The 12,339-nt window shown below is 45.1% G+C and overlaps 1 protein-coding gene across 2 annotated transcripts in view; it reads right to left on the bottom strand.

The window, feature by feature from the left end:
- The window catches only part of tsnare1 (T-SNARE Domain Containing 1), a 188,419-nt gene that overhangs the window by 110,489 nt on the left and 65,591 nt on the right, over positions 1 to 12,339 (bottom strand). The window lies entirely within an intron of this gene.

The raw sequence follows: 12,339 nt of genomic DNA, 5'->3' as shown, positions 1-12,339 counted from the left end.
GTACATAAATATACGTAAGTGTGTGTATGAACTGAATCCCCGATTCCACAGTGACAATATGCATCATGACTCAGCCTCCCCCCGTCTATATGGAGGTGTGCAAAACATCACTGAAAAGGGTAAAGAATGCATAGTGAATGTGTTTTCCATCCAAGACACATGACATCTATGAAGCCCTGTGTCTACCAGCATCACAACCAAAGGTCACATGGTATCATGATTTCATAAGCTGTCCTGTAAGACATTCAGCCCTCTGTGAATAGCAGGCATTGAACTAAGTAGGCTTGTAATTGTGTTCTAATGTCATTGTCCAGCTGCCCTTTTGTGGTTTTGAAGCTAGTCTGGTGTTGTCTGGCACCCGGGTCTGGGTATGTGAACACTGGCATTCATGACCGTCTCATAAGGGTGGCAAAGGAACAGACAGAGAGAGAGAGAGAGAGAGAGAGAGAGCAAGAGAGAGAGAGAGAGAGAGAGAGAGAGAGAGAAATTAGAGAAGAGGGATAGAGAGAGGACATGGAGAGAGGGGTAGAAGGAAAGAGGGAGAGGAGATGGAGAGAGAGGAGAAGGAGGGAGGGAGAGGAGAGAGAGCAAGAGGACATGGAGAGAGGGGTAGAAGGAGGGAGGGAGAGGAGATGGAGAGCGAGAGGACATGGAGATAGGGGTAGAAGGAAAGAAGGAAAGGAGATGGAGAGAGAGAGGACATGGAGATAGGGGTAGAAGGAAAGAAGGAAAGGAGATGGAGAGAGAGAGGACATGGAGAGAGGGGTAGAAGGAGGGGGGGAGAGGAGAGAGAGAGTGAGAGGACATGGAGAGAGGGACAGAAGGAAAGAAGGAGAGGAGATGGAGAGAGAGAGTACATGGAGAGAGGGGTAGAAGGAGGGAGGGAGAGGAGAGAGAGAGTGAGAGGACATGGAGAGTGGGATAGAAGGAAAGAAGGAGAGGAGATGGAGAGAGAGAGGACATGGAGAGAGGGGTAGGATGAGGGAGGGAGAGGAGAGAGAGAGCGAGAGGACATGGAGAGAGGGGTAGAAGGAAAGAGGGAGAGGAGATGGAGAGAGAGAGGACATGGAAAGAGGGGTAGAAGGAGGGAGGGAGAGGAGATGGAGAGCGAGAGGACATGGAGAGAGGGATAGAAGGAGGGAGGGAGAGGAGAGAGAGAGAGAGAGAGCGAGAGGACATGGAGAGAGGGGTAGAAGGAGGGAGGGAGAGGAGAGACAGAGCGAGAGGACATGGAGAGAGGGGTAGAAGGAGGGAGGGAGAGGAGATGGACAGCGAGAGGACATGGAGAGAGGGGTAGAAGGAGGGAGGGAGAGGAGATGGAGAGCGAGAGGACATGGAGAGAGGGGTAGAAGGAGGGAGAGGAGAGAGAGAGTGAGAGGACATGGAGAGAGGGGTAGAAGGAAAGAGGGAGAGGAGATGGAGAGAGAGGAGAAGGAGGGAGGGAGAGGAGAGAGAGCAAGAGGACATGGAGAGAGGGGTAGAAGGAGGGAGGGAGAGGAGATGAACAGGGAGAGGACATGGAGAGAGGGGTAGAAGGAGGGAGGGAGAGGAGATGGAGAGCGAGAGGACATGGAGAGAGGGGTAGAAGGAGGGAGGGAGAGGAGAGAGAGAGTGAGAGGACATGGAGAGAGGGGTAGAAGGAGGGAGGGAGAGGAGAGAGAGAGCGAGAGGACATGGAGAGAGGGGTAGAAAGAGGGAGGGAGAGGAGATGGAGAGAGAGAGGACATGGAGAAAGGGGTAGAAGGAGGGAGGGAGAGGAGATGGAGAGCGAGAGGACATGGAGAGAGGGATAGAAGGAGGGAGGGAGAGGAGATGGAGAGAGAGAGAGAGAGCGAGAGGACATGGAGAGAGGGGTAGAAGGAGGGAGGGAGAGGAGAGACAGAGCGAGAGGACATGGAGAGAGGGTTAGAAGGAAAGAAGGAGAGGAGATGGAGAGAGAGAGGACATGGAGAGAGGGGTAGAAGGAGGGAGGGAGAGGAGATGGAGAGCGAGAGGACATGGAGAGAGGGGTAGAAGGAAAGAAGGAGAGGAGATGGAGAGCGAGAGGACATGGAGAGAGGGGTAGAAGGAAAGAGGGAGAGGAGATGGAGAGAGGGGTAGAAGGAAAGAGGGAGAGGAGATGGAGAGAGGGGTAGAAGGAGGGAGGGAGAGGAGAGAGAGAGCGAGAGGACATGGAGAGAGGGGTAGAAGGAGGGAGGGAGAGGAGATGGAGAGAGAGGACAAGGGGGGATTCAGTCCCATCTTCAGTGAGAGACAGAGGATCAGATTTACTGGAACCACGTGGTCATTTAACCTGATTAATTTTCAGAAAGCAGCAAGATGAGTTACTGTTGGCAGGCAATAAACGATCTCTCTCTGCTCCTCTTGAATCCCAGACCAGTCACTAGTCACTGTAGTGCCTGGTGCTCCAGCCTTCTGAAGTGTGCATAGGCATTGCGTGTCTCAATACGTGCTCTCACTCTGAACAGTACCTAGAAATATACGTTCTCTTTTCTTCTCCCACATTCTATATAGGAATATATACACACAATATACATACACACACTTGTATGTGTGTATACCACACACAGAAACACAACACACACACACATGCTCAAACACACACATGTGGACACACACACACAGACACAAACACAAGCACACACGCACACACACACACCCACACACACACACTGATCCTATGTGTGTCTCTCATAGTTCGGCCAGTCACCCTTGTGAAGAGTGAGGTTTGAGCAGAGGAGAGGACTGCATGGTGTAGTAATACAATGAGTGGATCCCACTGTCATTACTCATTGCCTTAGTGTTCCTGGTCCCTGCACCAGCTATACCCATGCACCCCTGGCCTTCACCCAGCCTCTCCCTCTCTGCCTGGCCTGGCGATGTCATCAACACTCGCCCTGGTCTCTGACTCACAATAGAGCTCTGTGATTGGCTGAGCAGAGAGTGTGTTGACTGATATATCACTCCCCATCTTGTCTCTGAGGCTGGTGGTCCTCTATAGACATGGGGTTCGACTTGAGATTGCTTAGTACTACTACAGTAAATCTACAGTACTAGACAATAGGCAAATAAAAATGTAATCAAATGTGGGGGAACATTATTAGGATATAACATATTTTTCACTATCAATAATAAAGCAGCCATGAGTTCCTTGGTGATGGGAGAGTCTCTCTCTCTTTCTCTTTCTCTCTCTCTCTCTCTCTCTTTCTCTCTCTTTCTCTCTCCCTCTCTCCCCATATTTCACCCTCTCTCTCACTCTCTCTCTCTCTCTCCATCTTTCACCCTCTCTCTCACTCTCTCTCTCTCTCTCTCCCCATCTTTCACCCTCTCTCTCACTCTCTCTCGTTCTATTCTCTCTCTCTCTCTCTCTCTCTCTCTCTATTTCTCTCTCTCTTTCTCTCTCCCTCACTCCCCATCTTTCACCCTACCTCTCACTCTCTCTCGTTCTATTCTCTCTCTCTCCATATTCCTTTTATTAATTTGTCGCCATAAGAAGCGTCTAATTGCAGCTCAGGCAGAGTGAGCCAGGGAGCATCTCAAACAGCCCTCGGAAAACAAATTAATTGTTTTATGAGAGAGATAAGTCTAGGGTCATTTACACATCTTACATAAAGTTGTGAGATTATTAAATAATAATGCATTAAAAACCAGAGGGAAATATGTGTGTGTGTGCATGTGTGTGTGTGTTTGTGTGCAGGCATGCTAGTGTGTGTTCAAATCAAATCAAATTGTATTTGTCACATGCGTCTTACAGTGAAATTCTTACTTACAAGCCCTTAACCAACAATGCAGTTTTAAGAAAAATAAATGTTAAAACCTGTTAAGGATATGGCAGACATATGCCCCCTTTGGAGAGATTGGGTACCCCTAGTAAACTGAAAAAAAAATCTGTCAAAAATTGCTAATATATGCAAATAAAAATTATTATTGGATAGAAAACACTCTAAAGATTCTAAAACCGTTGGAATTATGTCTGTAAGTATAGCAGAACTCACAGGGCAGGCATTCTTCCAAACTCGTTTTTGTGGCCATGAAAGTTGGAGCAACTTTGACGTCATGGCCCCCACCCTTCCCAACCAGTTATGATTCTGGGGAGACTTTCTATCTCTTCCGCTAGATGTCCTCTTTCAGTAGAGCTTTGAATCGTTCAAATCCCGCGAGAATTGACCCTATGGGAGTGAAATTAGTGCGTGCCACGAGAAAATAGGCTGTGCGTAGGGGCGAATTGGTCCCAGCCATTCCTTTGTTCCAGCACTCAAGAGAAGGGCAGACGATGGCCGATTGAATTGAAGTTTGTTTTGCGTGTCTAAAACATCATAAAGCTTGCTTCTGCACTTAGTTTGACCTGTTTAGTCGACATATAATATGTAATTTTGAAGTTTTGATGCGCAACTTTTCCAGACCAGAGGACGTTTTGGGTGCATTTCAGCTGATGTTATTAGCAGTAGCTAATACAAAGACGCAAGACTTGAAACCAAACGATGTATTGGGTAAGTATGAAGCCTTCCAGAACATTCTGAACGAAGACCATCGAAGGTAAGGGAATATTTATGCTTAAATCTGTGTTTCTGTTGACTCCAACATTACGTAGAAATGTAGCTTGGAACTGAGTGCCGTCTCAGCATATTGAATAGTGTGCGATTTCTGTAACGTTAAAAATAAATCTAACAAAGCGGTTGCATAAAGAAGCAGTGTATCTTTCTAACTATATGTAGAACATGTATATTTAGTCAAAGTTTATGATGTCTATTTACGTTATCTTGCCGCGCTACCTAGATTTCCTGCGGGCATTTTTGAGTAATTTCTGAACGTGAACTCACTGTAAATGGACATTTATGGATATAAATGGCATATTATTGAAAAAAAATGTTTTACTGTGTAACATGTCATATTACTGTCATCTGATGAAGATTTTCAAAAGGTTAGTGAACGATTTATTTTTTAATCCTGCGTTTGTTGATTGCATGTTTTGGCTATTCAAATGAGCTGTGTCTGGTGGTGGTTTTACATATATATGTGCTATGTTTTCGCCGTAAAACATTTTAGAAATCGGACTTGCTGGCTAGATGAACAAGGTGTTTATCTTTCATTTGAGCTATTGGACTTGTTAATGTGTGGAGGTTAAATATTTTTAAGAATATTTTTGCGTTCCATGCGCCACCGTTTCAGCTGAACGTGGGAGGGTTGATTCCCAATTGGGAACCAATATCGTAGACAGGTTAAGTTCAAAATAGATAAGTAAAAAAAAATGAAAAGAAGAAAAATAGAAAAATAAACTATAAGAGCAGCAGTAAAATAACAGTAGCGATGAGGTACTGGTACAGAGTCAATGTGTGGGGGCACCGGTTACGTGAGATAATTGAGGTAACATGTACATGTAGGAAGAGGTAAAGTGACAATGCATAGATAATACACAGAGAGTAGCAGCAGTGTGAAGGAGGGGGGGGGGCATTGTAAATAGTCTGGGAAGCCATTTGAGAAGATGTTCAGGAGTCTCATGGCTTGGGGGTAGAAGCTGGTAATAAGCCTTTTGGACCGAGACTTGGCGCTCCGGTACCACTAGTAGCGCTCCATGCCAGGTCAGTGTGAGAGCGAGTTGGAGGTGTGCTACAGTACATCCATGTGAGACATTGTAGGACCCATGGTGCCAGTAAATGCAGCCCTGGTAGGAGGGCAGACAGCCAGACTGGCTTGTCTCAACCCTGACAGAGAGCATCATTCATCCCTTCCTGTGATTCTGAATCAGTCCCTGACTCCTCTTACAGCTGCCATTATGAGCAGAACTAGGCTCAGCACAGCGAGAGGGAGTCAGGCAACTGAGCAGAAATTACCCAACACGCTGGACACAAATGCTCTGTGTGTGTGTGTGTGTGTGTGTGTGTGTGTGTGTCAGCCTTTGAGTATTACACTGAAATTATTTTCTTATGAATGCTTGTGCATTTGTCATGTAAGAACATGTGATATATATAGTTGAAGTCGGAAGATAACATACACTTAGGTTGGAGTCATTAGAACTCGTTTTTCAACCACTCTACAAACTTCTTGTTAACAAACTAGAGTTTTGGCAAGTCAGTTAGGACATCTACTTTGTGCATTACATGTCCATAAGCCACGTTGCCACAACTTTGGAAGAATGCTTGGGTTATTGTCCATTTGGAAGACCCATTTGCGACCAGCTTTAACTTCCTAACTGATGTCTTGAGATGTTCAATGTATCCATATAATTTCCCTTTCTGATGACGCCATCTATTTGGTGAAGTGCACCAGTCCCTCCTGCAGCAAAGCACTCCCACAACATGATGCTGCCACCCCATGCATCACGGTTGGGATCGTGTTCTTCGGCTTGCAAGCCTACCCATTTTTCCTCCAAACATAACGATTCTCATTACGGCCAAACAGTTCTATTTTTGTTTCATCAGACCAGAGGACATTTCTCCAAAAAGTACGATCTTTGCAAACCGTAGTCTGTCTTTTTTATGCCGGTTTTGGAGCACTGGCTTCTTCCTTGCTGAGCCTCCTTTCAGGTTTTACTGTGGATATAGATACTTTTGTACCTGTTTCCTCCAGCATCTTCACAAGGTCCTTTGCTGTTGTTCTGGGATTGATTTGCACTTTTAGCACCAAAGTACGTTCATCTCTAGGAGACAGAACACGTCTCCTTCCTGAGCGGTATGATGGCTGCGTGGTCCAATGGTGTTTATACTTGTGTACTATTGTATGTAGAGATGAACGTGGTACCTTCAGGCATTTGTAAATTGCTCCCAAGGATGAACCAGACTTGTGGAGGCCTATCATTTTTTTCGTGAGATCTTGGCTGATTTCTTTGGATTTTCCCATGATGTCAAGCAAAGAGGCACTGCGTTTGAAGGTAGGCCTTGAAATACGTCCACAGGTACACCTCCAATTGACTCAAATGATGTCAATTAGCCTATCAGAAGCTTCTAAAGCCATGACATAATTTTCTGTAATTTTCCAAGCTGTTTAAAGGCACAGTCAACTTAGTGTATGTAATCTTCAGACCCACTGGAATTATGATACAGTGAATTATAAGTGAAATAATCTGTCTGTAAACAATTGTTGGAAAAATTACTTGTGTCATGCACAAAGTAGTTGTCCTAACCGACTTGCAAAAACTATAGTTTGTTAACAAGAAATCTGTGGAGTGGTTGAAAAACGAGTTTTAATGACTCCAACCTAAGTGTATGTAAACTTCCGACTTCAGCTGTATACACACATATATATATATATTTATATATATATATATATATATATATATATATATATATATATATATACACATATAATAATACTTATTTTCCAACATAATCTGCAAATAAATAAATTAAAAATCCTACAATGTGATTTTCTGGATTTTTTTTCTCAATTTGTCTGTCATAGTTGAAGTGTACCTATGATGAAAATTACAGGCCTCTCTCATCTTTTTAAGTGGGAGAACTTGCACAATTGGTGGCTGACTAAATACTTTTTTGCCCCACTGTATATGTATGTACGTACATACATACATACATACATACATACATACATACGTATGTATATATATGTGTGGAAATTGTTCAGTTTATGTCTCAGTTGTTGAATCTTGTTATGTTCATACAAATATTTACACATGTAAAGTTTGCTGAAAATAAACAGAGTTGATAGTGAAAGGACGTTTCTTTGTATGCTAAGTTTATATATATATATATATATATTTCACACACACACTCAAACCGACAAGAGACAAACAAGAAGATAAATAGTTCAACAATGATCTGTCATTGAGCTTGACATAATAGGATCAGACTGTCCACTGTCCCCAATGACTCTGGTCACTGAATATTAGCTGTCTTTATACTAACTACTATTATCTGTCCTTGTCCCAGCAGGCGATTCTGCCCTTCATCAGCCCAAGACCCAGCCAGCTCGGACAAAGAGATGTCTGGACTGTAAACTAGTGATGTCATCTCAGACATTCTGATTCACATTGTGATGGATGGGTCTTCTCTACTTTACTTCCGCTGATTCGGGCTTATTAAGTCATAAAGAGTCTGGAAATATGATTCTGATACAATTGGATAGGTGTTCTAACCCAGAAATGTCTTCTGGAATGTTGCCCAGTTCCATAATGTGTCATAATGACTCTGGTTCTGGCCTGAATCTCTGGGTCTGAGGATGGCTTCAGGTCAAGATGGACACATCTCTAGACTGAGGATATGGTGTAGTCAGTGAACATGGTCAATATTCACTCCACACAGGCATCATCATCATCATCATCAGAAAAAATCATTAAAGGTCTGGCACATGCTTGACCCTGAAAACAAGGAAAATTACAATAATCAATAAGTACATTTTACTGAACACTATTTGAAATCGACATGGCTAAAAGGTCAGCTACCATTTGGCGGCCTGCAGCTTTGCCGTTAGCGCTAACCTAATTAAAGCTATTGCTAATCTGATAATATTACCTTACAATTCGCTGGCCATCATTCAACAAGGTCACACTCACACTGAGCTGCTAAACTAGCACTCACACGTGTCTTCAGAAACAGATTACTACATTCATTTATGTGTGTGTGTGTGTGTGTGTGTGTGTGTGTGTGTGTGTGTGTAAGCTAAGATCAAATGTTGCCTTGATAACCCAATTATAACAACTATCTGTAAACAACATACAAACAGCACAAAGCAGATGGTCTCCAAGGTCCTTGTGTCTATGGTGTTGTGTTTTCAGACATCAATGAGGACAGTCAGGTCCTTGTGTCTATGGTGTTGTGTTTTCAGACATCAATGAGGACAGTAAGGTCCTTGTGTCTATGGTGTTGTGTTTTCAGACATCAATGAGGACAGTCAGGTCCTTGTGTCTATGGTGATGTGTTCTCAGACATCAATGAGGACAGTCAGGTCCTTGTGTCTATGGTGTTGTGTTCTCAGACATCAATGAGGACAGTCAGGTCCTTGTGTCTATGGTGTTGTGTTCTCAGACATCAATGAGGACAGTCAGGGCTGAGAAAGTAGTGTTGCGCTTCTTTACCCGCATCTTCCTTATCCTCACCTTCAGCTGAAGCAGCCAAACAGTAGGATTGCTCATGTGTCTTGCTAAAGCTCTCACTTTCATCTCTCTCTTTCTCTTTCTGTCCACTCCATAAAAAAAGACCTAAGGCCAATAAACTGAGTCTCTAACAACAAAAGAAAGAGGAAAAAAGAAAAGCATCTATGGACAGTGAAATTGCCCTGTCACATAAAAATACTCATTATTGAGATAAATCACCCCATTCTATTCCCCAAATAATCTCCCTCCCCCCACCGATCACCAGCACCTGTTATCACAGCAACACACACACACACACACGTTATTTAACAGTCTTATAAACAGTCTCTTGAATGATGACGAGACAATCAAAAATATGATCCCATTATGTGACTCCTTATTAAAACACAAAGCTTAGATATATGGGGGCCATACAGCGCTTAATTTGAGCTGGATCCTACCGAAACAGGATCCAACACCTATCGGGTTTGGACTGTTTCATTTTTGATAGCTTTTATTATCAAATAAAATAAAAGCTATCAAAAAGTTAATTTGAGTTGCCTCTTTGTTAATTCTACATTTGTCAGTGTCAAAGTAGCCGGTCATTTTTATAATGTGTGCAGTGTTAGTGCTTTCAAGACAACTGGAAACTCAGGGGAAAAAAACGAGGTCAAATCATTACGTCAGTGATTTTCAGGTTATAAAGGCGCCTGAGTCTCAGCCTTGGAATTCCGAGTTGGATGACCATTCAAATGAACTTGCCCAGTCGGTAGTAGTTTTTTCCCCAGTTGTCTTGAATGCACTGAAGTTGTAAGTAGGAAATTTCCAGTTCCAAATTCCAAGTTCCCAGTTGTTTTGAAAGCAGCATTCAAAAAGATTTGTCACGCTCTTCTCTGACGAGGAGGAGTAGTAAGGATCGGAGGACCAAAGCGCAGCGTGATGTGAATACATTCTTTTAATGTAAGACAAAATAATACGAAGTACACTAAACAAACAAAATAAAAACACGACCGTGACCACTATCAACACAGAGTGCAAACATGCAACATCCATAGACATAGATAATCGCCCACGAAATACTCAAGGAATATGGCTGCCTAAATATGGTTCCCAATCAGAGACAACAATAACCAAATGCCTCTAATTGAGAACCAATCTAGGCAACCATAGACATACAAAACCCCTAGACTGGTCACAACCCCATAAACATACAAAAGCCCTAGACAGGACAAAAACATATAATCACCCATGTCACACCCTGACCTAACCAAACTAATAAAGAAAACAAAGAATACTAAGGTCAGGGCATGACAGTACCCCCCCCCCCCCCCCCCCCCCAAAGGTGCAGACTCCCGGCCGCACACCTAAGCCTATATGGGAGGGTCTGGGTGGGCATATCTCTGCGGTGGCGGTTCTGGTGAGGGACGTGACCCCGCTCCACTTCTAACTCGGCCCACTTACGTAATGTCTCTGGAGCGGGAAACCTCACCACTGACCCCGGACTAGAGGACGCCACTGGACTGATGGTCGAGTCTAGAGTGAGTGGTGCCTCTGGACTGACGGGCGGCACTGGCAGATCCGGACTGGAGGGAGACTCTGGCAGATCCGGACTGGAGGGAGACTCTGGCAGATCCGGACTGGAGGGCGGTTCTGGCAGCTCCTGACTGGGATCACCTGTAGGGAGGAGGGGGGCTGCCACTGGAGGGCTGGTGCGTGGAGGTGGCACCGGATAGACCGGACCGTGAAAGCGCACTGGCGGTCTCGACCACCGAGCCTGCCCAACCCTACCTGGCTGAATGCTCCCCGTAACCAGGCCAGTGCGGCGACGTGGAATAGCCCTCTCTGGGCTGTGCTGGCGAACCGGGGACACCATGTGGAGAGCTGGTGCCATGTACCCCGGCCCGAGGAGACACACTGGAGACCAGATGCGCTGAGCCGGCTTCATGGCACCTGGCTCGATGCCCACTCTAGCCCGGCCGATACGAGGCGCTGCTATGTACCGCACCGGGGACACCGTGCGCCTCACGGCATAACACGGTGCCTGCCGGGTCCCTCTCTCTCCACAGTAAGCACGGGGAGTTGGCGCAGGTCTCCTACCTGACTTCGCCACACTCCCCATGTGCCACCCCCAATACATTTTTGGGGCTGTCTCTCAGGCTTCCAACCGCGCTGCCGTGCTGCCTCCTCATACCACCGCCTCTCGGATTTCGCTGCCTCCAGCTCAGCCTTGGGGCGGCGATATTCTCCAGCCTGTGCCCAGGGTCTCTTGCCGTCCAGAATCTCCCCCCATGTCCAGGAGTCCTGAGATCGCTGCTGCTGCCCTTTACCACGCTGCTTGGTCCTTGAGTGGTGGGTGGTTCTGTAACGGAATTCCTCTTCTTCAGAGGAGAGGTAGCAAGGATCAGACCAATGTGCAGCGTGGTAAGTGTCCATAATGATATATTTAATCAAATCAACAGAACACTGAACAAAATAACAACCGAAACAGTCCCGTATCGTGAAAACACTAACACAGGATACAACCACCCACAAAACACAATAGAAAACAGGCTAATTAAATATGGCTCCCAATCAGAGACAACGACTGATACCTGCCTCTGATTGAGAACCATTCTGGGCCAAACACATAGAAATATAACAACAGAACAAAACATAGAAAAACAACATAGAATGCCCACCCCAACTCACGCCCTGACTCACGCCCTGACCAACTAAAATAAAGACATAAAAAAGGAACTAAGGTCAGAACGTGACAAGATTATGCCAAAGTCTTCAGTCATTCCTTCCAGACCCACATCAAACATCTCCAATCCAAAGTTAAATCTAGAATTGGCTTCCTATTTCGCAACAAAGCATCCTTCACTCATGCTGCCAACCATAACCTTGTAAAACTGACCATCCTACCGATCCTCGACTTCGGCGATGTCACAAAATAGCCTCCAATACCCTACTCAACAAATTGGATGCAGTCTATCACAGTGCAATCCGTTTTGTTACCAAAGCCCCATATACTACCCACCATTGCGACCTGTACGCTCTCGTTGGCTGGCCCTCGCTTAATACTCGTCGCCAAACCCACTGGCTCCATGTCATCTACAAGACCCTGCTAGGTAAAGTCCCCCCTTAGCTCAGCTCGCTGGTCACCAAAGCATCACCCACCTGTAGCACGCGCTCCAGCAGGTACAGTGCCTTGCGAAAGTATTCGGCCCCTTGAACTTTGCGACCTTTTGCCACATTTCAGGCTTCAAACATAAAGATATAAAACTGTATTTTTTTGTGAAGAATCAACAACAAGTGGGACACAATCATGAAGT

The sequence above is a fragment of the Oncorhynchus mykiss genome, chromosome 2, assembly GCF_057628025.1.
Source record: "Oncorhynchus mykiss isolate SJ-2025 chromosome 2, ASM5762802v1, whole genome shotgun sequence".
In the NCBI taxonomy this organism is placed as follows: Eukaryota; Metazoa; Chordata; class Actinopteri; order Salmoniformes; family Salmonidae; genus Oncorhynchus; species Oncorhynchus mykiss.
This window is presented reverse-complemented; position numbering and strand designations above follow the sequence as displayed.